Source organism: Bombus huntii, chromosome 1 (assembly GCF_024542735.1).
Source record: "Bombus huntii isolate Logan2020A chromosome 1, iyBomHunt1.1, whole genome shotgun sequence".
Taxonomy (NCBI): Eukaryota; Metazoa; Arthropoda; class Insecta; order Hymenoptera; family Apidae; genus Bombus; species Bombus huntii.
Genome location: NC_066238.1, coordinates 21,034,762 through 21,057,277, shown reverse-complemented (window position 1 = coordinate 21,057,277; position 22,516 = coordinate 21,034,762). Strand labels below are relative to the sequence as shown.

The 22,516-nt window shown below is 41.0% G+C and overlaps 1 protein-coding gene and 1 long non-coding RNA gene across 14 annotated transcripts in view; one reads left to right on the top strand and one right to left on the bottom strand.

Annotated features, from left to right (window-relative positions):
* LOC126873613 (uncharacterized) overlaps positions 1 to 22,516 on the top strand; it is a 123,489-nt gene that overhangs the window by 48,614 nt on the left and 52,359 nt on the right. The gene's annotated exons all lie outside the window — the stretch shown is intronic.
* On the bottom strand, positions 1,270 to 20,963 carry LOC126878211 (uncharacterized). Of its 12 annotated transcripts, XR_007695604.1 has the most exons (8): positions 20,808 to 20,963; positions 19,448 to 20,408; positions 19,126 to 19,175; positions 15,620 to 18,488; positions 14,998 to 15,221; positions 14,738 to 14,916; positions 14,184 to 14,390; positions 1,270 to 3,327 (listed from the first exon to the last, which is right to left on the bottom strand). It is a non-coding gene; the product is annotated as an uncharacterized LOC126878211 (long non-coding RNA). The 12 variants fall into 12 exon arrangements; XR_007695608.1 differs by having other exon boundaries at positions 15,620 to 15,919; positions 16,030 to 20,408; XR_007695591.1 differs by having other exon boundaries at positions 15,620 to 17,235; positions 17,317 to 20,408.

The window sequence follows — 22,516 nt, the reverse complement described above, 5'->3', positions numbered from 1 at the left end:
CTCTACTCTTAACTAACTATAACTCTACTCTTCGATTCAACGCAAACTTGTAAAATTATGTAAGTTATAACCTATATCCTGTAACTTGCCGATTCACTAATATTATCAGTCGGTAAATTAGTGGCGCAAGGTGGCTCAGATAGAACGCGACGGAGTAGATGGATGGATTTTTGAACATCGTGTGCCTCGCGAAGTTTATTGATTGTCCCGCTTGCATTTCATGAATTATTTATCGCGATCGTACAGTCGCGGGCGGTCGAATTTAATATTTCAATAAATTTTCATAAAAACGAGCTGCTGTCGCGAAGAATGAAAAGGGGCGAGAAGGAGTGGGGGAAGGGATACTGGCCAATGAAGTGGCGGGCGAATGGTGGTAGAGGGGGGGGGGGGGCGGGAGTGTCGTCCTCGTTTGATGCGCGTGATCGAAATGCAGAGGCGTTCAATTTATCAGGAACCCGAAAGATACTTCCCGAGGTGACTGCACGAGCTTACGCGTCCGGAAAAATCAAACTTTCATCCTAAGCCCTGTGATCGAAGCGAATGGTTCTTTAAAAGAACAACTTTAAAAATTCGAATTCGGAAAGGGAATTCGAAATGAAACGAAATTTTTCGGACTGCGAATGTTGCAAATTCACGTTTGCTTAAATTTGTACTGTCACATTGAGAAATTTGTTATGGCGATGTTTCTCGTTCTTGATATGAAAATATTATTGAAAAGTCCAAATCCTCATTGAAAATACGTTATTTATGGATATTAATCTTTGTATACCGAAACCATGTCTATCGAGGACTCACTTGCTCGATATAGCGCGATAAAAATTCTGCTGTACTGCTCAGTACCTTTTCGTGTACGTGTCTCTTTTTTTTAAATACTCTACGTACGCGCTGATTGAAGGCATGGAATACGTTATTCAGTAAAATCAAATATTAAAAGACTGTCAATTATCAATTAAACAGATTGAAATGTCAGGCGCTAGACGTACTCTCAAATAGCAATTGAAAAATAGTAAGAATTACGAATAACAATTTTATGACGAATAACGAGAAGTGGAACTGGCAATTGGTTCATAAAATAAGTTGAAAAGCTAGGATGTTCAAACGTGGATAATGGATGTTATTTCATTTTTAATGTTTTAAGTTTAAGGGATAAGGACAATGTAATGATCGACTGAATATCAATGAAATTTCAAGGTCATCAGAGATCAATCACCCCCGTAGCTCAGGAAATGAGGAATAATTTAATGTTCGCCGTCTAATCCAGCGTGAATCGTCGGGGATTCACCGTACCGTCGAGTCATAGCATTAGCCCGTACCGCTGATGGTCTAAAGTACCGTGTAATTACGAATTAATGTGGTCCTTGCCACTAAGATACACGGCTACTTATAATTACTCGTAAAATGGAAAGAAAGATCAGTCAAATTTATCAATGGTTATTAACCTCTTAACTCCGGAGGCTGGGTATATCCGTTATATTAGAACAGTCTGTTAGATATAAAGAGAGACGACGAAAGTAATATAAAGAATCAAGATTTAATGGCTTTATATTCTCGTAGTCAGTTTTGAAATAGAACGTCTTAAAATCGATATTTTTACAAACCCGAAATAATATACAGGGTGGTTGGTAACTGGTGGTACAAGCGGAAAGGGGGTGATTCTACGCGAAAAAAGAAGTCGAAAATATAGAATAGAAATTTTTCGTTCGAGGCTTTGTTTTCGAGAAAACCGACTTTGAATTTTCGCTCGGTACGCGTGCACTTTATCACGTCTCGTTATAACGGATCTCACTGTAGATCGTTGTCTCGATGGACAAATTAAAAAAAAAATTTTTTTTAATTTTTTTACCAAGTTACCAACCACCCTGTATAACCTTTATTTAATAGAACATTGTATTTTATATCTTACAAAACAGAAACGTTATTATATAAAATAACATATAATATAATATAACCTATAACGATCTCTCGTTACGCATTTGGAAATTGGGCTTAAAGTTTTTAATCTATGAAACGCTGTATATACGTACGCTACATAGCGATGTCAAAAGATTCTATAATAAATTACGTCGATAAGACGTCAGATGCCTCTGATTCTCCACCGCAACTTTACAACATCAAGCCCCCTTAATTTATGAGTAGATGAATGCAGGGAGACACAGAAGAACAGTGGCTTGGTAAATACGATCAAACATCGGACACATCCCCCGGTTTGAAATTCATTCGTCTTAGGTTCGCAACAAAAGGGAGCGAGAACACGCCAGAAGGAATATATTATCGTCGATTGTGCGGTTTATTGGCGTCGAATCGAGCATCAAGTGTGTATGTGTGCGTACATATCTTCCTTTTCGTCTGTACAGGGCGTCTCAGTAATCATAGTACAATCGGCAAGATATTTTAAATTCTATGGAAATAAGTAAGTCAGAAGTACAATATTTGAAAAAGATACTTTCTTATGACGTTAAATATATTAACGTTGAAATTCTATCAAGCGTAGAAAAACTTGGCTAATTCCTGACTGAACAGAAATAGATATTCGGAAGCAAGTTATTCTACGTGAGACAACAGATCGGAAACGTAAAATAAGATTTCTCTACTCTGAGTTTCTTTCTCGAGAAAATTGAATTTAAATGTCGAAGAGCATGCAGGTTAATTCTTCGTTAAACACATTCGAACTTCATTTTCTCTAAAACGAGACTTTAGCAAATGTTATTTCACATCTTCCAGCTATTTTTACAAGTACAATAACGTCCCATTATCATTACCGTCGTAATCGTACACTCGTATCCAATCAGGAATTACCAAATTCATACATCTCCACCATATTTTCAAATTCCATTTTCTCACGAACGAAGCGCCGTCCGAGAAAATGTTATTCTGCATTTCTTGTTTAGTTTTTCACGTAAAATCTCCTTCTTGCCGATTCTATCGCCGTTACTGGGCCACCCTGTATAAGAAGGAGACAAGCCAGGGTTCCAAGCTAAACAAGCGCCCGTTCCGTAGTGCCCACGCACCATTATCGGCGCATCAATTAAGGCCGAAAAATATTAACGTCCCAACGGCGGACAGGAAAACGAAGTGCAAACAACGATAATTATTCTCCACATAGCTGCATTCACGGCAGACGTCCAAGCGTCGTGACGCATGGCGGCATTGTTCTACCTACTCTCACTCCGTTGACGGTCCAACAATACGTCTAGGATGACTAAGGCAACGAGCATCTCTCTCTTACTCTATACTTTCACCTGTGTGTATATACCTCGTTTGATATTCAACGGAGAGAAGACCGCGGGCGACGTGAGGGGGAGGGCAAACCTCTCTCCATGGGATAATCTGTAAAAAAAAAAAAAAAAAAAAGAAAAATATACGAGGAAGAGAAAATAAAATGCAGCGAGGAATCGGTGAAGGATGACGCATACGGTACAAAGAAGGAGCGTCTACCGAGAAAACGTGCTCGTCCGAGGCAGAGAAGGTGTACGGTTCGCTAATTCCTAGCGGTTTTATCTACAGCTATATAGGTTCTTGAAAGTAGTCGAACACTTGCGGTTAATATTTATGAATATATTTCGTTACGTAACTTACGCGTGTTGTATGAAACATATCGAGATCTTATTAACATTGTAACGAAAGCCGGCTATCTTGATTATATCGGTAAAACGAGACACGTCTGAAAGTAGATGCACAAGTCACAAATATATATGTATATCATATCTGTATCGTTCAGTAGCACCATCCTCCACGCTTATTATTCTTATTTGAAATGTCTATTCATATTCTATTGTATATACCTTTTGCAGTATCTTATTTGTAACTTCCGTGTATACTTTCAGATTCGTATCGGTCTTCAGTCTTAAAATTTCAAAATGTTTTACGTAATGTGTATAATGTACGCGTAACACACATAGGGCACACGTTTTAATACCTCAATAAATCCTGGTTTGAAGCTTGATCAATGTAGTCCCGATAGAGTCGTGTTTCGTTACAGCGCTAATGAAATGGCTAAACGTTATTCGTTACAAATGTTGTCATAAAATGTTTTACAGGAATGGTTTACGTAAATGTTTTCTTTGGCAAGTACTCGAATACCTTCGTAAGCCAGTATCTCTTCACTTATGTCGGTACGGCCACGTAACCCGTCGAGAATGACGTTTCGATTTTCAATCGATGCACCTTACATTCGACCTCTGTCGGCTTTCGAGGTTATGTCGGTCTTGTTTTCAGAAGAAACGTTCAGATGCATAAATGTGTCTTCTAACGTAGCGTCCTTTTCAAAGAGCATTCCGTAGTATTCCGGGGAAGTCTTCGGTGCCTGTCTGCTGCCTTTTTGCCTTCCCATCAGCATCTTTGTGCGACGTGTAACTGTTTTGAATGAGCCAGAACCGCGTCTTCAGAATCGTATCTGGCGAACGCTACCTCGTCATGGAAATCATAAGAGAGCGCCATATCATCCATGGGAATTGTGGATTCACGTAGACGTCCAGAATGTGTCTATTGTTGGCCATGCCTCGTCGGAATGCATTATTGGAAGAAAAGAAATTGAAAATCTGTTTATAACAAGTTCCATCTTCTTTCTTTTTGCTGTTTTGTAACATCATAGCAGATTTTCATTAGAATCTCTGCATTTGGTACACTTAAACCTAGATTTCTATATCATACGAAGGTCTTCGCTTCTTTTTTTCTTATCTCATACAGTCGCACTCTGATTCCGTTTCGCTTATTCTATTTCGTAATGCCATCGATTCAATGACCAATCTGTCCATGTTCAAACATACGTCCTTGAGAAACTACCGTGTCAAACCTAACCTAAATCACGAGAAACCGGCCATGGAGAAACGCGGACGAATTTCAAAGCGATTGAAGGTTAGGTTGATCATTCACCGAGCAGAGATTAGTTCCCATAACAGACTAGAGGAGACAGGGAGAAGCGAATCACTCAATAAGAACGTCTTTCTAGTCTCTAGTCAGCAAGAAATGCCTTGAAACGATCGTGATATGGCAAATGTTTGAAATGTTTCCTAACAAGGGAAGGATCCCGGGTGGACTGTATACACAAACGTGCAGACCTGTCGGATCCACTGCTGATCCTGTGTGTGCGTGTATGCGTCCTATGTATGCGTGCATGCGCTCACGTACACACATAAACAGTAGACAGTAGAAACGCGGCTACCTTGATTGGACGATGACGCAAAGGTTTTAAAGGGGTAGGCAAGAGGAGGGTAGACTAGACGGGGGGAACCCGAAGCAAAGGGGGACAAGAGGACTGACTTGTTGGCTTTTAATTGCTCGCTTTTACTTTATTTCCTTTTTGCAACTCGATGGTCCGGCAAGGGGATCTAGTGGCTTTGATGGTCACGTATCGTGATTAGTGCTGATAGAAGTCCTTTACATTCAGAACAGCGTGTTCTCACGCAGAAATCTCGCAATAGTGTGATAATGATAGCCATCGAATGCTTGGTTACTGAAAAGGGACAAGAACAAAAATCCTATAGGTTGGAAAAGCGAATAAAAAGGAAGGGAAGATAAGAGAGAAATTGGACGACTCTTTGAAAGAAGCGGTCGCCATTATTTTTTGGTAGATTTGGTATACCTGTATCGTCATTGATATAATCACAATTATTCGTTATTGTACATTAACAAAGACTAGTGCTGTCGCGTAATATACACGGGCGTGATTATTTTGCGCAAAGATCGAATTTTAAGATGACGAAGCTTACTTGACGTATATACTCGTATATTGTCCTTGGCTGGTCGATGACTATAGCGATGATCGATAGACGGCTGACGATTGATATACACGTACGCGTCGCATAATAACAGCTGCCCTGCGCGCTTATCTTGCTCGAATAATATTAATATTGTGACTGTCACTTTTTTCATCGGCAAGAACGCTGTGAAGTGCACACCGCGCCGCGACGAGATTAAACCCGGTGGACGAGTTTATTCAATTAATCAGCCGAAACAGCCTCGATGGACGTGGAGGATGAACGATCGAACTCTCCTCTTCTTCGCTTTGATTGCATTTGTATTTTTCAAAATTCCACCGTGTCGTAACGATATACGTATCTATTATTATATTTCAACTTATCTCGTTAAGCGACCGTAAAGCAACTCTTCTCTCGATACATGTCATTTACATATAGATAGACTTCTCGGTAATCATCCTAGTACCAAACATTTCCAAAGATAATTGCTACACGAAACTTATCTGTCGAATATCCGCTGGAGCCTTGGCGTCGTTAGAGGACCGTTCATCCTCGGTATAGTATCGCTCTACGGAACGCGTAATGATGCTATGAAATTCAGCGACCACGAAGGTCGCGTGTCTCCCGGAAACGCTTCTCGCGGTACAGAGCAACGACACCATCGGGAAACGTAGAAACTTAAGGCTACGTTCTCACTGAAACAACAGCGCGGAACTTTTTGCTGGTGTTTCTTGGAAGAATTAATTATCGCTGTTCGCTATTTTTCCATGTTTTCTCGTATTTTTGTTACCAGTAACAAAGGTTGCTGTCTGTTGTCTATTTTTATTCGGAGCAGTAAAAATCAAAGGAAAATAAACATTGCAGTAACAAGTTGTCACAGAAACAAATGTCTCTTCTGTCTATACAAGATCGTTGACTGTTTCACAACGTATTCGCGTACGGGCAATTTGTTGCTATGAAAACATGTCGCTTTGATCGAATCAATTTGGAAAAATCAAATTACCTTCTCATTAAGTTTCTTTGTCAAGAGAAATCAAATTTTTCCTCTAACTACATCATTTCATCGAAGAAAATCAAATTTTCCCCTAAGTTGCTTTATCGAGGCAAATCAAACCCAATAATTATATATCTAGGTCAATAAAGTCGGCAATGTCTTTATCGACGCAATTATTCAACATAATTCTGTAGAACGATACTCGTTGGATTTTATTTGAAACATTCAGCAACGTTAGGCAAAAAGTTCCACGTTGCTTCGATGAGAAGGCAGAGGCTTTAGAAGAGCAGAGGTACAGAAAGATAGTGCGAATTATAGTTAAGAGAGGCATTGCTCGTCGAATTGATGAAAAACGAAAGAAAACGTAATCGCAGGGCCCCCGGGAGATTTTGCTTGCAGATGCAACGCCGAGGGAAAGGAACTGGGTCCAAAGGTCAAGCTAGTCGCTTCTGCCGGCGACGTTCTCCTGCCGCTCGAACGTTAATGCACCGAGAATATACATTGTAGGGATCGGTAGCAGCGTACCGTAAATCTCCCATGTAAATACACGACAGCGCTAGTCTCGATCCAAACACGAGTACAGTCCCTTAACTAAGCTGTCCCCCGAAAAGCGGTTCTTGCTTGGGAAACGATTTATTTATGGCGATTCGATATTCGTCGACTATGGAGTCCAATTTTTCCCTCGTTGCTCCCTCTATCTTTTACTTCTGCTTCTTTCGCTCCATGTCGTGGCTAGCTCGATATAGATGGTGTGTGGTTATTGACCGGTCGGCACCAGTTTTTTAACGATCACTTTATTTATCGAGCGCTTCATGCGAGTGTTTCATGCTTTTTCGAGTGGATTAATATCGTCTAGGAGGGATCGGTATATAGGTTAGGATTAGGTGGATCTTGATATCTCGGATCTGGGTATTGGATTTTGCGAAGAATTCCATACAACGGGATTTCATTTACAGACAAACGATTATCTTATTGTCGTTTCTATTTTTGGGAAGAATTGGGAATCGAACAGCTGTAAGAAGGCAGGCAGCTGCTTCGATATTTAAATTGCGCTTATTGGGAGAAGAGAAAAGCGTAGGTTTCATACTCAAAAGTGCAAATGTTTGGTTTTAGTATAGAATATAATTTTACTATGCATAATGCATGATATATATTGCTGGTTGTCATGAATAAAATATGCGAAAAAGGGAAGATATTTGAAGAAATACAAACTCGAGGACGAAGCGGAGACTAACAGGGTTAAGCAAAGATACATTATTTACAAGCATCCGAATATCCACCTGTTCCCGAACATCGCATCGTCTTTCAATTCGAACCGACGAATTCTCGGATTCTATGGAGCGTACACGCCCGTTTGGGAATTACATGGTCGAATCGGGGGCCGAGTTAAGAAAATTTAGTGGCTGCCAACTTTATTAGGCGCGATTATATTAGGCCTGTACGCCGGCAGTGATTTATTCGGTCGCTGCTCTTCAACGTACACACGAATCGTTTGTACCGCGCTGTATGTATGTATATACGCTCGTGTACGTGCTCTATGTATTGGTAGTTGCCATATGGCAACGAACGTGGTAAATCATTTCTCGTTAACCGCGCGAGGTCTTAAGCTCGTTATAAAGCGAAGTTCAAACTTTTTAAGCGTGCAAAATACGCGAGGGGACATGGACAAAAAAGCAGGCATCCAGCTACCGATGCTACAGTGTTTATCATTGGTCGTAGAGCCGCCTGATGCCATTGGCGGTGGCAGAGATTCGTGGGGGATCGACGACGACACGAGCCGCAGAAAAAGTGTAGTTTGTTTTTCCGTGACATTCGACACCGATTCCAGATTTTGTATCGGCTGTGTGTACGTGATCGCGTTTAAACACTTATGGAAACGTTTTGCGAATACACAGGTTGCGTTACGCAATTGGGCCAGGATATATCTCCAAGTCGGTTAAAGAAGATGGAAAGAGAAAAAGGGTAGAGGAAAAAATTGAATGGTGCGGTAAGATCCATGTTCGCAGGTACTCGCTTTTTTTTTTTAGTAACGATGCTTCGGGAAAGTGCGATAATAATCTTCCTTTTTTTTATATGGTATTCTATAAGTTTTTATTAACAGCTCGATGCATTTTTAATCTTTTATTCTCTATAAAAAAAAGTGTGAAGGTATCTGAGTCGAATTTTCCCTCTACAATTTTTTTCCATCTCTCACCGACTTTGAGATTTAGCTAGAGTCAATTGCATAACGCATCCTGTATAATGCAAAATACATTTATAATTTAGTATTATAATGAAATGCAAGTGTCATAATTATGTTGGTAAAATTTCATATGAATCTGAAAATGTATAGATATTCACAACATAACTCACAAAAATACTTAGTGAAATCACCTTTGGTACTAATTGTATATTTAAAAACGCTATCCATGCTAATTTTTGTATCGCCTATATGTATCCAATAAACCTTCGTAACTTCTACATATATTTTCAGACTGGTTCCATATTTGAGTTGAATATAATCATGACAGTCGTGTCTCAATATAGTTGTAAGAAAAAATTTCATAATATTTTGTGCAACGCATAGGACATTTACATAAAAGGTTTCTACGAGTAAGAGTCCAAATACTATCGTGAATCATTGTATGCGTATTCTGTACCAAACGCGATTGCCAACCGTGGTTGAAACGTTTGCGGAAGGTGAAATATGTAAAGCACGTAAATACAGCTTAGAAAGAGTCGTCTGTTGCATTTGCATGAAGGGATTAAACGAAAGGCCGTATGCGCGGCAACGGAACCAGAGGAGGCAGGTTACAAAGAAAAAAACGGTTCGCCCCAAGTTTGTCGAAACAATTGCCCATCGAGTGATGGGAAAACGACAAGTAAACGATCAAACGAAGGCTGACTTTGTATTTTGTGTATAGCCTCGGTGCTTCAAGCCCAGGGATTCCCTTGCTGGTGCACGCGTTTCGAGTGCTTTTCACAGCGCTCTCTAGCGGACGCCATCGTAAAACAACAATTAATGACAAAAAAGGCAATTGAACTCTGAACCCGTGAAGTGGAGAGGAGCGTTATTAAAGTATCGATATCCTCTGAGTGCTCGAGCGATGCTACGCGATGAGGGGCATCCCTCCCACTAATGAAGAGAAATTAATCTGCCAACGATTTCGACGAGAGCGAGCTCTTCAGGCGTTCCGATCTTACCGACCGAATATCTAAAAACCGTTTCGTGTCTTTGAAATATCATCGGGGAAGAAAACACGCCACTTTATGTGGAGCCGACGTTTGTACAAAACCTAACGACCATTTCTTCCCGTTTTATCTAAGTCCCCCTTTCTCTTTTGCATTTATCCACTATTCATCTTTCTCCCTCTCGTGCAACTTTCTTTCCTTCCCTTTGTGTAATACCAATTACACGGATTTGTCTCGAGTCTCCGCGTGTCTACCGCGTTCGCCAACCATGCAATCTGACTTTACTCTCTGTCTCCGTACCCGAGGCGTATCTCTTGTTTCCAGCGGCTTCGTGACTTGGAAGGAAAAGGACGGTTAATTGGTGGGGGTGGTAGTAGTGGTGTGTGGCAGTCGCGGTGATGCTCCTTCCCCATCCCATCTCTCCTCTCCACCTGCCTCGCTCCACGCCGCCCTCTCTCTCTCTCTCTCTCTCTCTCTCTCTCTCTCTTCTCGCCATCTCCACCTCGCTTACCCCCTTTTCGAAGAAGCGAATCCACCGACAACGACGAGGAGATCCGTGCGGTTAGAACGGCGCAATATAATGAGCGGCGAAAGGAAGAGAATGTCGATTGCAAATCTCGTCGATGCTGAATAATCGGGATCCTCTATTCACCCTCTCTCTCTCTCTACCACTTCTAGATTTCTCTTCGTATACCTTTCTTCGTCCCGCACATACTCTTTGCTATATTCTCTCACGCTTTCTCAAGATCTTCCCTTCTCGTCCCTCGTGCTTTCTACGATGGCTTCTCACCCATTCCCCCCTATCGACATCCTTATCTATCAATGGATGGGTAGCTTCACCCGCACTTCTCTCGATTCTCATCGATATTCACCTGTCCGTTCAGTCGCATACCTTGGCCTATCGCCCGCAGGCGGCTCGCTTTTAATGGCAGCACCATCGCTCCACTCGCGCCTTCACAAAGCCTTATGATTTTACGTGCCGAAATGCTTCCACGATATTTACGAACATTCTTTCAAGTGTCCTTTCGCAGCAGAAAGGTTGGCAGTGGCTCGCTTTAAACACAACCGATATACCACCGTGGCTGCATCGTAAAAAACTCGCGTTATATACGCACGATGTACATTTAGTTTTCTGTTATTGCTGGTGAGTACTTCTGTTCCGCGCTGGCTAATTAAAAGGCCCCCTTCTCTCTCTCTCTCGCTCGCTCTCTCTTCGTACCACGTGCCGCATTGTTCAACGAGAAGAGTCCAATTGATATTGCCGCTTGGATCGTGGCTATGATACTCGAAATTGATACTGCGAACAGACAAATTAATTTCGAGCCCGTCGTCCAACCCTCTGCATGTTCCAACGGGATTATACGACGTTCACTTTTTCCCACCGTTCTGCAACAAAAAAAAAAAAAAAAAAAAAAAAAGAAGGATAATACAAAAAAGAAACACGATCCGCTAGCCTGTGTCTCGATTCTGTTAACAAGCTTATTTCCCGTATCTCTGTTAATTATTCGACTACCATGCTGTAGCTTACCCTGTCGAGAATCGCAATTAATTTTCCGCCGAATGGAAAACCGTGTACGCGCGCTTTGATAACCATCAAAAGCTACAAATCGTGCGTTCATAAAGTACACACGCGAGCCAACATGGCCGCCGCTCCACCGCTAATGTAAATACCTGCTGCCTTTTCCGATGGTTACGTATATATACGGTTTGAACGGATGTCGTTGGCTAAGGTTCGTAACGAAACTGTGGCAACTGAAAAAAAGAAAGGGTTAACAATTTGCCTGCGAGACAAATGAATTCGAAGCGCCAAACACACTCGTTCTGATTTCCACGCTGAAAGAAGAATGGACCGGCGACCTCGACACGGAAAGGAGCACGGCTTTTCTACGTCCTCCCTCGACTCCACCTCCTCTTTCTCCTACTCCACCTAGTTCTCCTTATTACAAGAACGCATCGAGAGATTCAGGCGATGTACATAGCGAGGCTTTGTAGGGGCCAAGCTAATTATCATTCGTGCGCGGTTCCAGCGTACGCGCGTTAACGAGTCGCGTCCCGCCGTAAATGGAATCGCGGTATAGCTGATACGCATCCTGCGCGTGCGCATGCGTGGCCGTGAAGCTAGTGACCGCGCACACGTACATGGTATTTTCTGGTGTAATTACCAGGATCATCTATCTCTCCTGGTTAGGATTGTCGCGGACGTGGGAACTGGACAAATAGTTCCTTCGCGCAAGAAGCAGCTTTTTCAATCGAATTTCTTGGATGTATACGCCGTCGTTCATAAGTGAGAATCACGGTGGAAAGATATTGGATTGGCAACTAAGTGACTGTGAATTTTGTCATTAGGTGGTATTGACAAAACCCAATACAAGTCGCGTTTCTCATTCTAAAAATCAATATTTCATCGAATAATTCCATTATTTATATCCGCTATACATCTTGGTCATTGTTTTAATCAATTCTACCACTCGTATCATCAGCTGTACTAAATTTCAATGCGGATTTGAAATAATCGTTGCTGAATTTCGCTTCTAATTCATACAAGTTCTTTTCGATAATTCTTGCAAATATATTCTTCTTATGAATATGATTGTACGATAATAGAACGTACGTAATGAATATGATAGCACAACGATATCAACCCGCACGAGTACAGAATCACGATTAATTTATCGACGTCGTGAACCAGGCTCGCATCTTATACGAATCCAGGTGATCTAATACTTAGCGCTGTATATTTATAATTCATATCGGTAACGTTATGAAACTGTTGTAAGGCGTATCTACTTATGCATACCGAAGAAAATTGCATGAAAGATTCATACGCGTGCATACGTAAACTCTTTCCGCTGTATACTCTTCCTTTTTTCCTTCTTACTTCCCTGTGACTTCTTTTCTTTTCTTCCTTTTTCTCTTGTCCTTTTTGTCTTTGCTTCTCTGTTTAATTTGAACTTTGGCGGAGCGAGCACAGAAGCGCGCTGGTACGTGTCTTCACGGAGAAAAGCTTTGTCTTGGTCCTTTTTCCCTGCCTCGGACTACTGAATACGCGGTCCGCCAAAGGAGCAGTCTTTGGAATTGAAACAAAGAGCGCAAGGATAATCCTGACGGAAAAATACAGGTTTTTAATTAAATTGCGTCGAAGGCGGGGAAATTGTGTTCCGGCGGGGAGAACTGGGCGCGAACGTGATTATTCGCGGGATAGGTCTGTTTGCCGAATACTTTGTGCCCCGTGGAAAGCGGAGAATTAAATCGGAACGGATAATCGAGGCCATAGATCAAATAATGTTTGATGCACCGTCAGAGATTGACTTTGCCAACGTATCGCGCAGATACGTTTGCCATTGCACATAAAAAGAGGAACAAGAAGACAAAAGAACGAAGGAAAGCCACTTCGTTACTGGCCTTTTATCAGTTTTTAACGTTTAACTATTAGATCCAACACGTTCGTATATTCCATTTTGTTCCATATATAGATGTTTTTAGTTTTGGCTTTATTCCATTTTTTAAATATCAATGGATCTTGGAATATTTAATATTTTAGACGCTCGTTGTACTAATAAATTTTCTATCCCAATTAAGATATCATAAATTTTATTTTGTTTAAAATTGCCATAAGAAAGGTGGTCGATTTTCAAGAATAAAAATTTTCCGAAACGTATATAGCAACCTTTTTTAAATAATGAAACGTCCGCTCAGTAAGCGAGACAAATACTGTTTATAATAATCCATACTATATTTCTTTTGTGAAATTTATAAGCACGATAGGCGAAAAATGAGTTCGCATTTCAATTGTTTTTCATATGATAGAATCAAAATGTGTAGTTGCTATTCAGTGTGTTTTTCATTTCGAATACCTTCTCTGATTGGAATTTGATGCTATATTATTCATTGCTGTGCCGTTTATTCGTGTAGGTTTTGTATTCGTCAAACACGTCACAGAGAGCTAGTGCAGTCAACGTTAAAATTAAGAAGCCATCCATTTGGAATGATATGTCATCGATTAATGAAATGATTTACTGCACAGTAAATACATACGTGCGTGTATTTATATCCTATACTGGGTTAATTCACAGAGAATTTTCGAGTAGTAGAATAAAGGTTGGAAATGCAATCGTTTGATGTTTGTCATGCGGATTAAATTTGCTATTCAACTATAAGTAACGGATCGCAGTAAAAATTTGTTCTACTTTGGTAGCAGTGTTTCAGCGAGCCGTTAAAAGTAGTACAGGTAACAGACTATTCTACTTTTTGAATATGCGAATGCTGCAGGTTAACGAGTTAGCCGAATGAAAAAAGCAGCTCGAATATAAAGGAGAACGAACCTGACGTCCCCTCGTATATCCAGTCGTACGAGGGCAGGTGCTTGTCACTCTATGCGCGACTTAAGCGGCTCCTAAAAGGTTTAATATAGTAGTGGAATCTTATTGGCTGGTCATCACGTGTCTCGTGACTTGTTCGTGGCTCACGTGGATGCTTTCTGTGCGACCCTTCTCGATTGTATATCTTGCAATCTCTCTTTTATTCCTTTCCTTTTAAAGAAATGGTTGAAGGTTTTTTAGTAATCGCTTTAGTTAATAATACGTAAATACATAAAATAAGATGGCATCATTGATTAAACATTTGCTTTCTATGTAAGAGAAATGTTTACATTCGCTATGCACATTATACTTAATATAGTGGCTACAAAAAGTATTTGCTTATTTTTGAATAAAGCGTTTTCCTACCAACTTTCACGTTTCATTTTAATAGCGATACAAAATTTAATATACTGGAACCTAATTAAATAATACGTAAGTGTGATGATCAATAAAATGGCAAAATATTTTCTGTAGCCATTGCATGTATATTGGCATTTGATTAATTTCAATGATCGTACCAAATTGGAGAAAAGCAAGACAAATGTTAAGACGATTCGAAATACCATTCGTTCTTCGATACAACGCTACAACGGTTGCTCCGTGTTCGCAATTGGCAGAATAATCGCCGTACGGGCGACATTTATCGTTCCCAACCGAAGAACCTCTCTGCGCGGCAGACTTTCGAGCGAGGAGCCATCTGTGTCGGTAATACGTTCGAATCAGTAAAAATAATTCATTGGTCCGATCGGAATTGCAGCTCGGCCAATACCTCACTTACGTTACCACGTAACTTTTCTTCCAGTTCACCGTTCCCCTTCGGCTGTGTTCCGCCTTTACACGGTTTTCCACGTGTAGAACGAACGGATGCCAGACCGCGAGCTCCCGAAGAAATTAAAACTCTTTTTCCCGGTTTCGTTCCTCCGTTCTCCTCTTCCTACCGCGCGATCTACGAACGATACATCGGAAATACCTGGAGCTGTTGCCCCTATCAAAGTTGTTGCACTGAAAGCAAAAGGAGACCCGTGAAAGAGAGACAGACACCTCTTGCCTGAGGAGGTGGCGGCGGTAGTGGTCTGTTCTGTTGCAAGTGGATACGAGTGAACTGAGAAGAGCACAGAAGTTAGGGGTAGCTGTAGAGTGGGGAGGGCAGTCGAGAAACACAGAGCACAAGAGAAAGAGAAGGATCAAGGAAAGAGGAAGAATCCCCCGGAGGAATTTAACGCATGGATGAAGCCGTACCACCCTGGAAGAGGGGATACGTACTTCTGCGTGTATACCGACATATGTATACCTATCTTTCTATATAACGTAAAGTAAATAAGGTTTCCCTTTTTCGTTCTCTCGATCCTGCTGCCTCCTTCTCTGTCTCTTTCAAGTTTGCCTGTCTTTCTTCGCTTTACCTCGAGAGTACTCCGTTGGTTCCTCGTCTTGCCACAGCCTCAGGCAAGTTTTGAAACTTTTAAGCCGATTTCGTCTCGCCTGTATAAGGACGTATACGGCCGTCAATCTTGCCTCGTGTAAAATTGGGCATTATTCCCTGGCACGGCGTATTGTGCGGTGCTACGTGATTGGCTACGTGGCGGCACGCGAGTGCATCCAGCTGCACGCGCGCGCTTCTGCATGGCCAAGATACACTGCATATATACTAGGCTCTCCTCTCTCGGCCGGCTGGCCTGGCATCGACATCGGACGACTTAATGCTACGAGCGTTCCCCGGGCTAAGGCTTTCTCCAGGCTCAACGATGCTCGCACGCGGAAGAATGCGCGGCATTATTTAGTTATTGCAGCATAAGCTGTCGGAGGTGCTCACCTGAATAATGGATCACACGTGCTCCCAGACGAAACGAAATATTTACGATCAGCGGGTTTTCTTTTATCCCTGATGATCAAGATTGTTGTCGTTTCATCGAAATTTCTTTAAATCCGTGATTGTAGTATACATAGTGGCTCGTCGTTAAAAAACGTCTCTCATTCCTCTCTCTCTCTCTCTTTTTTTACTGCATTTTTTTCATTGTTCGGTTGTTACGAGGAGAAATTCGTCGAGTGAGAGAGAGAGAGAGAGAGAGAGAGAGAGAGAGAGAGAGAGAGAAAGCGTTGGTTCGTGTTCCCTTTGTTTTTCCCGCACACCAGAAAAATTTATCGTCCTCGTTCTGTACGCTCCTGGTTCCTAGTGCTTTTTTTTAGGCTAACCATCGCTGCATACAAACAATCACGGAAAAAGGGGGATAAATGAGACGTGTTCGCGAGCGTCGCACCGCAAAATTTTCTGGACTTTCCTTTATCCTATGACTATGTGCGGTCGGATATTCATTGCGCGGCTTTCGCGCCTTGATCTCGAATTCGAATCTATAGAGAATCAAGGGTGCTGTAACAGTTGGCCGGTCAATTGGACGCTCGGTTTCCCACAGATTCCGATCCTTCTGAAGCGTAAATCCAGCTTTACCGTACACACCGTACCACCAACGCGTGCTCACATGTGTATGCGGCTTAGCAACGCGAGTGTGACAAATGAACGCACGATAGAGACGGAGAACGAAGCGACAAAGTAAGAAATAGAGCGATGAGGGGAAAAAAGGAAACAAAGTGCCGTCGTCGAATGCAAAGAACAACTCGTGGAAACAGAGTCAGATGAGATGGAAGACGGCGAAATGATTCACGCGAAACATTAAGAAAAGATTATAGAAATAAATCGTAGAATAAAATAGAAATGCCTTAACGGATCTGTTAAGATTTAAATACATACTTAACCAATTGAAAAATCCTTACAAGAACCAGTCACGTCTATTGACACGTTACATTGCCCTCGGATTAATTCTGCCTGATTGGTTTTCATAAAGTTCCCCGAGCTTTCCAACTCCTTACCTTCGACGTTGAATATTCTTACTCAAATTAAACTGTCAAATACTACCAAATTAAGCTCGTTAAATCATCAATAAAATTCTTCTTAAGTCTTCAAGCGTCTGCCACTTATCGACCGTGGTATCAAAAAGCGAAACCACGCCGCCAGAAAAGAAACCTGTAAGTTGTGAGGATCATCAGCGTGAGAGATGAAGGCGTCAAAGAAAGAATGTATGTAAGAGAAAAGGAAAAGTAGTACCATTTCGAAGAGCGGCAACGACGCCACGGTATTCTTGAATGCCACAGCGCGCATCCTACAACAGTTTGCGAAAATTACTGCTGTCATTTGCCGTCGGCTTTGTTCTTACCGTATTCTGGTATTGGTATGCCTATACATATATATATAGATACGCAAATACCTATAGCTACACATCGGATATGCACGTATGTACGTGTAGTTACACATAGAGGGCCAGACTCGTGGTATACACACGTGCACATACATACACACACACACACATAGCCAGGCGTGGTATTATTGCGAGCGAGCATGCTCGAAGCAATTTCCGATCTGCCTTCCTCTCTCTATCCTCTCTGTCCCTTCCTCTTTTCGCTCCCTCCTCTCCTGGGCCACTTCCTCCGTGTCCATCCTATCTCCACGTCCTAACCCCCTGAATGCATCCGCCGGTGCGCACGTTCATCCCAATCGGTTGTATTTGCACTTAATTGCTTCTAGTAAGGTATTATTACGGCACGTTTAAAAGTACGCGCCGGTCCTTTGCATAGGAAACGAAACAGGGTTTTCATTACTATGCCGTGGATATCGTTTCAACGGAATGAGAATAGACCCGTGGCCGCATACGGATCTCCGATGGCGCTCTCGTCGACGAACGTACGTCACGTGACTTCTATTATATCCTCTGTCGCATTGTCGAATCATTCTTGGACTTCTTTTTTGCGCATGGATGATTTTGTTATTCTTCTCGTATGGTGGCTAAACAACATGGTTGTTTCTTATGTATTCGTGAATTTAGAAAGCTTGCCCAGTAATATACTAATCGCACTAACTTGCGTTTGTTATTACTTGAGACTTCTACGAGCGAACTGTGTCTAATAGGGATATTATCTAGACGCTTCACTAGCATTGCAACTAGTTTCTTTGAATGGTCAAATGACACGTTGGAACTGTTGTATTGTAATAATTGTTTATTTTGTAGGCAATCATCCTTTATTCTACAGCTAGAGAATCGCAAAATTGGAAAAAATGTGGCCCAAACAGGTGGCTAGCATCGCTGTTGATATTATTCGAATGTTTAATCATTTCTAGGGATTTTTCGCATTTTCCGATGAAATATTCCTCGCCCGAGGCTATGGCGAGGTTTTATCAAAAACTAAACCATCACGACCAGTATTACCTTCAAATAGTAATAACTGCAAAAAATGTGGAACATAAATACCTTACAATTTTAATAAATGCATATTGTTTTTTCGCCAAACATATTGCCAATCAGAAATTTTTAACCCTTGACGATATGACTCGTTAAATGATCATTAAAAGGAAATACGAAATTACTTGGTACTACTCGTTAATTTCGCGATTTTATTTATTCGATGACTGACGTATTAACGTATTATTATTAATGTATCGTACGCAATTCAGTCAACTTGCAAGAGTAATTCGTTTTCTCGCGCTGTTTTATGCAGGATCGCGGCCAATGAAATATTCCCCTCGTCGGAGGACGTGCGGCCGTCCGTGCTTGTAAAGCGTTTAATCGACGGAAAACGCGCGGGCGAGACGGATTCGATTAAAATTTGAAAATCCCGCGTTTCCGGCTGACAGCGCCAAATCGCGTGCGTTCACTTGTCGCCGTCGGATAAGCGAGACGAGATTTTACATTGAAGCTTGACGATCTGATACGTTCACCCTCGAAATTGATTAAGTACGTTATTATATATCTGGCCCATTTTGCATTCATACCGTATACCCATATAATTCGTTGAAACAATTGTCCTGTATCGATAATCTTGCAAATGCTAACTTAATTTACAAGCTCTTTAAATCACTTACTTTCCAATGAAAACGACAGTCATCCTGTTGCAACGAAAGTCCTTGAAACACTGTAACGAGACACAATATCATTGGATATAGAAGAAACTTAAAAATTTCATGGGATTTTAAATCTTTCAAATCGAGTAAAACGTGTAGATTCACCTACGTTTTATAGTTCTTAGAAGGAGAAAATTTTACAATTGTAATCTTACTCCTTTATTAATGCGAATTGTAAAAAGTATAACCTCAATTATCCTCAGATTTTAGCAAATTACAAACCCATAAATAAGTTATATTACCCATATTATTTGTTGCTGAAATAATATATTTAATATTATACCTGTTAGCTTGTCAATCATCGTCATCAGAGTCAAACAGACCGCAACATTAAAAATAAGTCAGCCATATTGTTCGCTGAAATAATACATCTGTCATTATAACAGATTGTCAAGTAAATAACTAATTCGTTAAATCGTAATAAGACAAATGAGTTATCCTTCATAGAAATCGTTCATTACGTTTGCGGGAGTTGTAAACTCGTTAAACTCGAAAAGATAGAATCGTCATTAGCAAGCAATAAAATAATAATAATTTTGGTGGCTTTAAGTCACTTTGAACGCCATATAATCGTTTTACACGAACGATTAGCACGCCATCATCGAGCGCGTCGAGAACAAACAATCCACTTTTCCCTCAAAAATTGTATCAATAACTTTACCCGAAACCGCGATGAATTTCGTATTTTGAACGATATAGGCGAGGGGGAATGAAAACACGGCGACGTCAATGGAGCGACATTGTATCGATTCTTCCATTATTCGTTGACTGATCTAACTCGATAGCTCTCTTCGTTCGTTAGCCGACGCAAGTTTCGCGATTAATTCCAATATTTCACTTGGCGTCCTAGCCTCAATTAAAAGCTGTCGTCACTGTTTTAACTGCGCCGTATTCTCCGCTGAAAATCCGTTTCAAGTGTTCCATGGCGGTCCCTCTATGGAGCATACACGTTTGTCCGTATATTGCACATATATATGCATATATGTACACCGTGCATATGGATGCACGAACGATTCTCCAGATCCTCGTTCGAGTTACGAACGATATTTATGCCGAGAAAAATACACGCCGATCCGTGAACGGTGAAATGTCATCGTTTTTAATTCAATGACACGTTAAGAGATTTCTTTGATGAAAAAGCGGTGGTTGCGGCTGTAACTCAACTGGTAACCGGAGATTCTTCATCCACGATGACGATCGTGTTTTCAATCGAGATATATATAATACGTAGAGATGTGTGTGCCCTGAAATTTATGCGTGCGCGTATAGTTGTGGGTAGAAGAAAACGTAGATAGATACATATAAGAAATATGAGATACCGATGCAAACGAATTCCTATTTTCAATTTTCCATTTTGCTTAACAACGTGGAGGTCGAATTTCGATATATATCCCGGTCAAGCGTAATAAATTACAACGGTATTATCGTCATCGATCCGCGATGAGATTCGACGATACGAACGATGGAATATTTTGCTGAAAATACAGCCCCCTCCGTATTGACCTTAATTTGTTCGGTCGGTAGTGAACGAAGCACAGCCCCCGAATGATGGGACGAGGGCAAGAAATCCGCTTTTCCGCCGCTCGGAAATTCGATTTTTCAATTTTTTATAAAATACGTTCTCGCATAGTAATAACACGCACCTACCGATGTAATTTCCGGACGAAAATAGGTTAAGTGCAGTTGCTAAACTGGATCGACAGATTTGTTGTCTCGTGCAATTCGCGCGCCCCCTTTGCTTCTGTGTATATGCTTCATCGTGTACACTCGACGTGTGAAACAACGCACGACCGTAGACACCTGAAACGGAAAATCTCGAGCTGTTATTGTGTCACAACGACGGTTTAAGCTTTCAGCTAGTACTTGACACTCGCTTCAACCGTCCGTAATAAGCTTTCGTCAGCGTTGAAAGAAGAGATGGTCGAAAAAGAAAAGAAGAGGAGAAAAATGACTTCTGTCTCCGCCTTGGTGTATTGTCGTTAGCAAAAGTTCGCAGAGATGGTACACACTTGACCCGAACGTGCTTACCGATCGAGTCGTTACCGATTCTTACGGAGCAACGCCATCTTTAGTCGTTTTTACTCGCTGAAAATGAGCCACGGCTCATCTCGAGGAGGTTGTAGACAAAAGTTTCGATGATTGGCTGTCCGTACGTCGAGTAGCTCGCCTTCCTTTTTATCGGAACCTTCTTCGAATCTCTTTCAAGTTCTCTAGAAATCTTTCCCTCCTCGTTTTCGATTTTTCTGTCTATCTTCGCCAGTGTTAGTCGATTTCTGTACCGTCGCTGCTCGTTAAGTGTACCAGTTCGAAAAATAGTTGCGTTTGCTTAGGTCGTTTCGACGACCGAAGGCAAGAGAAAACACGAGAACACTGAAACATAGTGCCGTTTTAATTAACCGATACTTTGCTCTTAATTACTAATGGTTATATAAGGTTCGAATAAAAGCGTGATATCACTGCCAATTTCATTTATATATAGTACTATTTATCTATTATCTATATTATTTATCTATATAGTACTATTATGATAAATCATATCTTCGGTTTTTAAATATGAAAAGGGTATTTTTTAATTCTATTATACTGTCAACTAATTTCAAATTATCCCCTTATTTAGTTTTACGATTACGTTAAAATAGTTTTTGGTTTCTTAAAAATTCATAGATTTTGACTTAACCTATCCTTGTGTCAATTATTTCACACTGAAATACATCCCTTTAACCATCAATTAACGTAAAAATCAGGAGACCGATAAAAATGAACTGATTATGTTTTCTCTGTGGTCTTCATATATGAATTTCTATTTTATCGATGTGCATTTTCCACACCACCTGCATCAGATAAAATCGTATCCGTTGTTTCTGCGTTTACGGTAGCGTGTCCTATAACATATCGAAGAGAGGATTACGCAGCAAGGCGGCTAATAATCGTGGACAACACATGCAAGTGTAAAGCTAGCGTTTCCTTCTGCAATACGTTTCTCGATACGGGACAATAACACAAATCGAAGAATAGATCGAGACAGTTGTGCTTTCATTCGGAATGGCGCTACGTTCGCCGATCAAATTTGTTCTATATTTATAAAACGGATACGACCGGCTCACAGTCTGTTTCGATTAAACCGTTCCGCGTATATTTATAGGTTTCATTAAAGCGATTGTAGTTCCATTTTAAATTTTCATTAGCGCGAGATATAGTGGATTCATTCTGCCAGGCCATTTTTACCGAGTCATTTTTATCGTTCATATATATATATATATATAAGTTGAAAGCAGAAGAGTGCTGAATGGGTATCTATGAACATCTTGTAAATCACATATTAAATAAATACAAAACTATTTTATTATCGTCT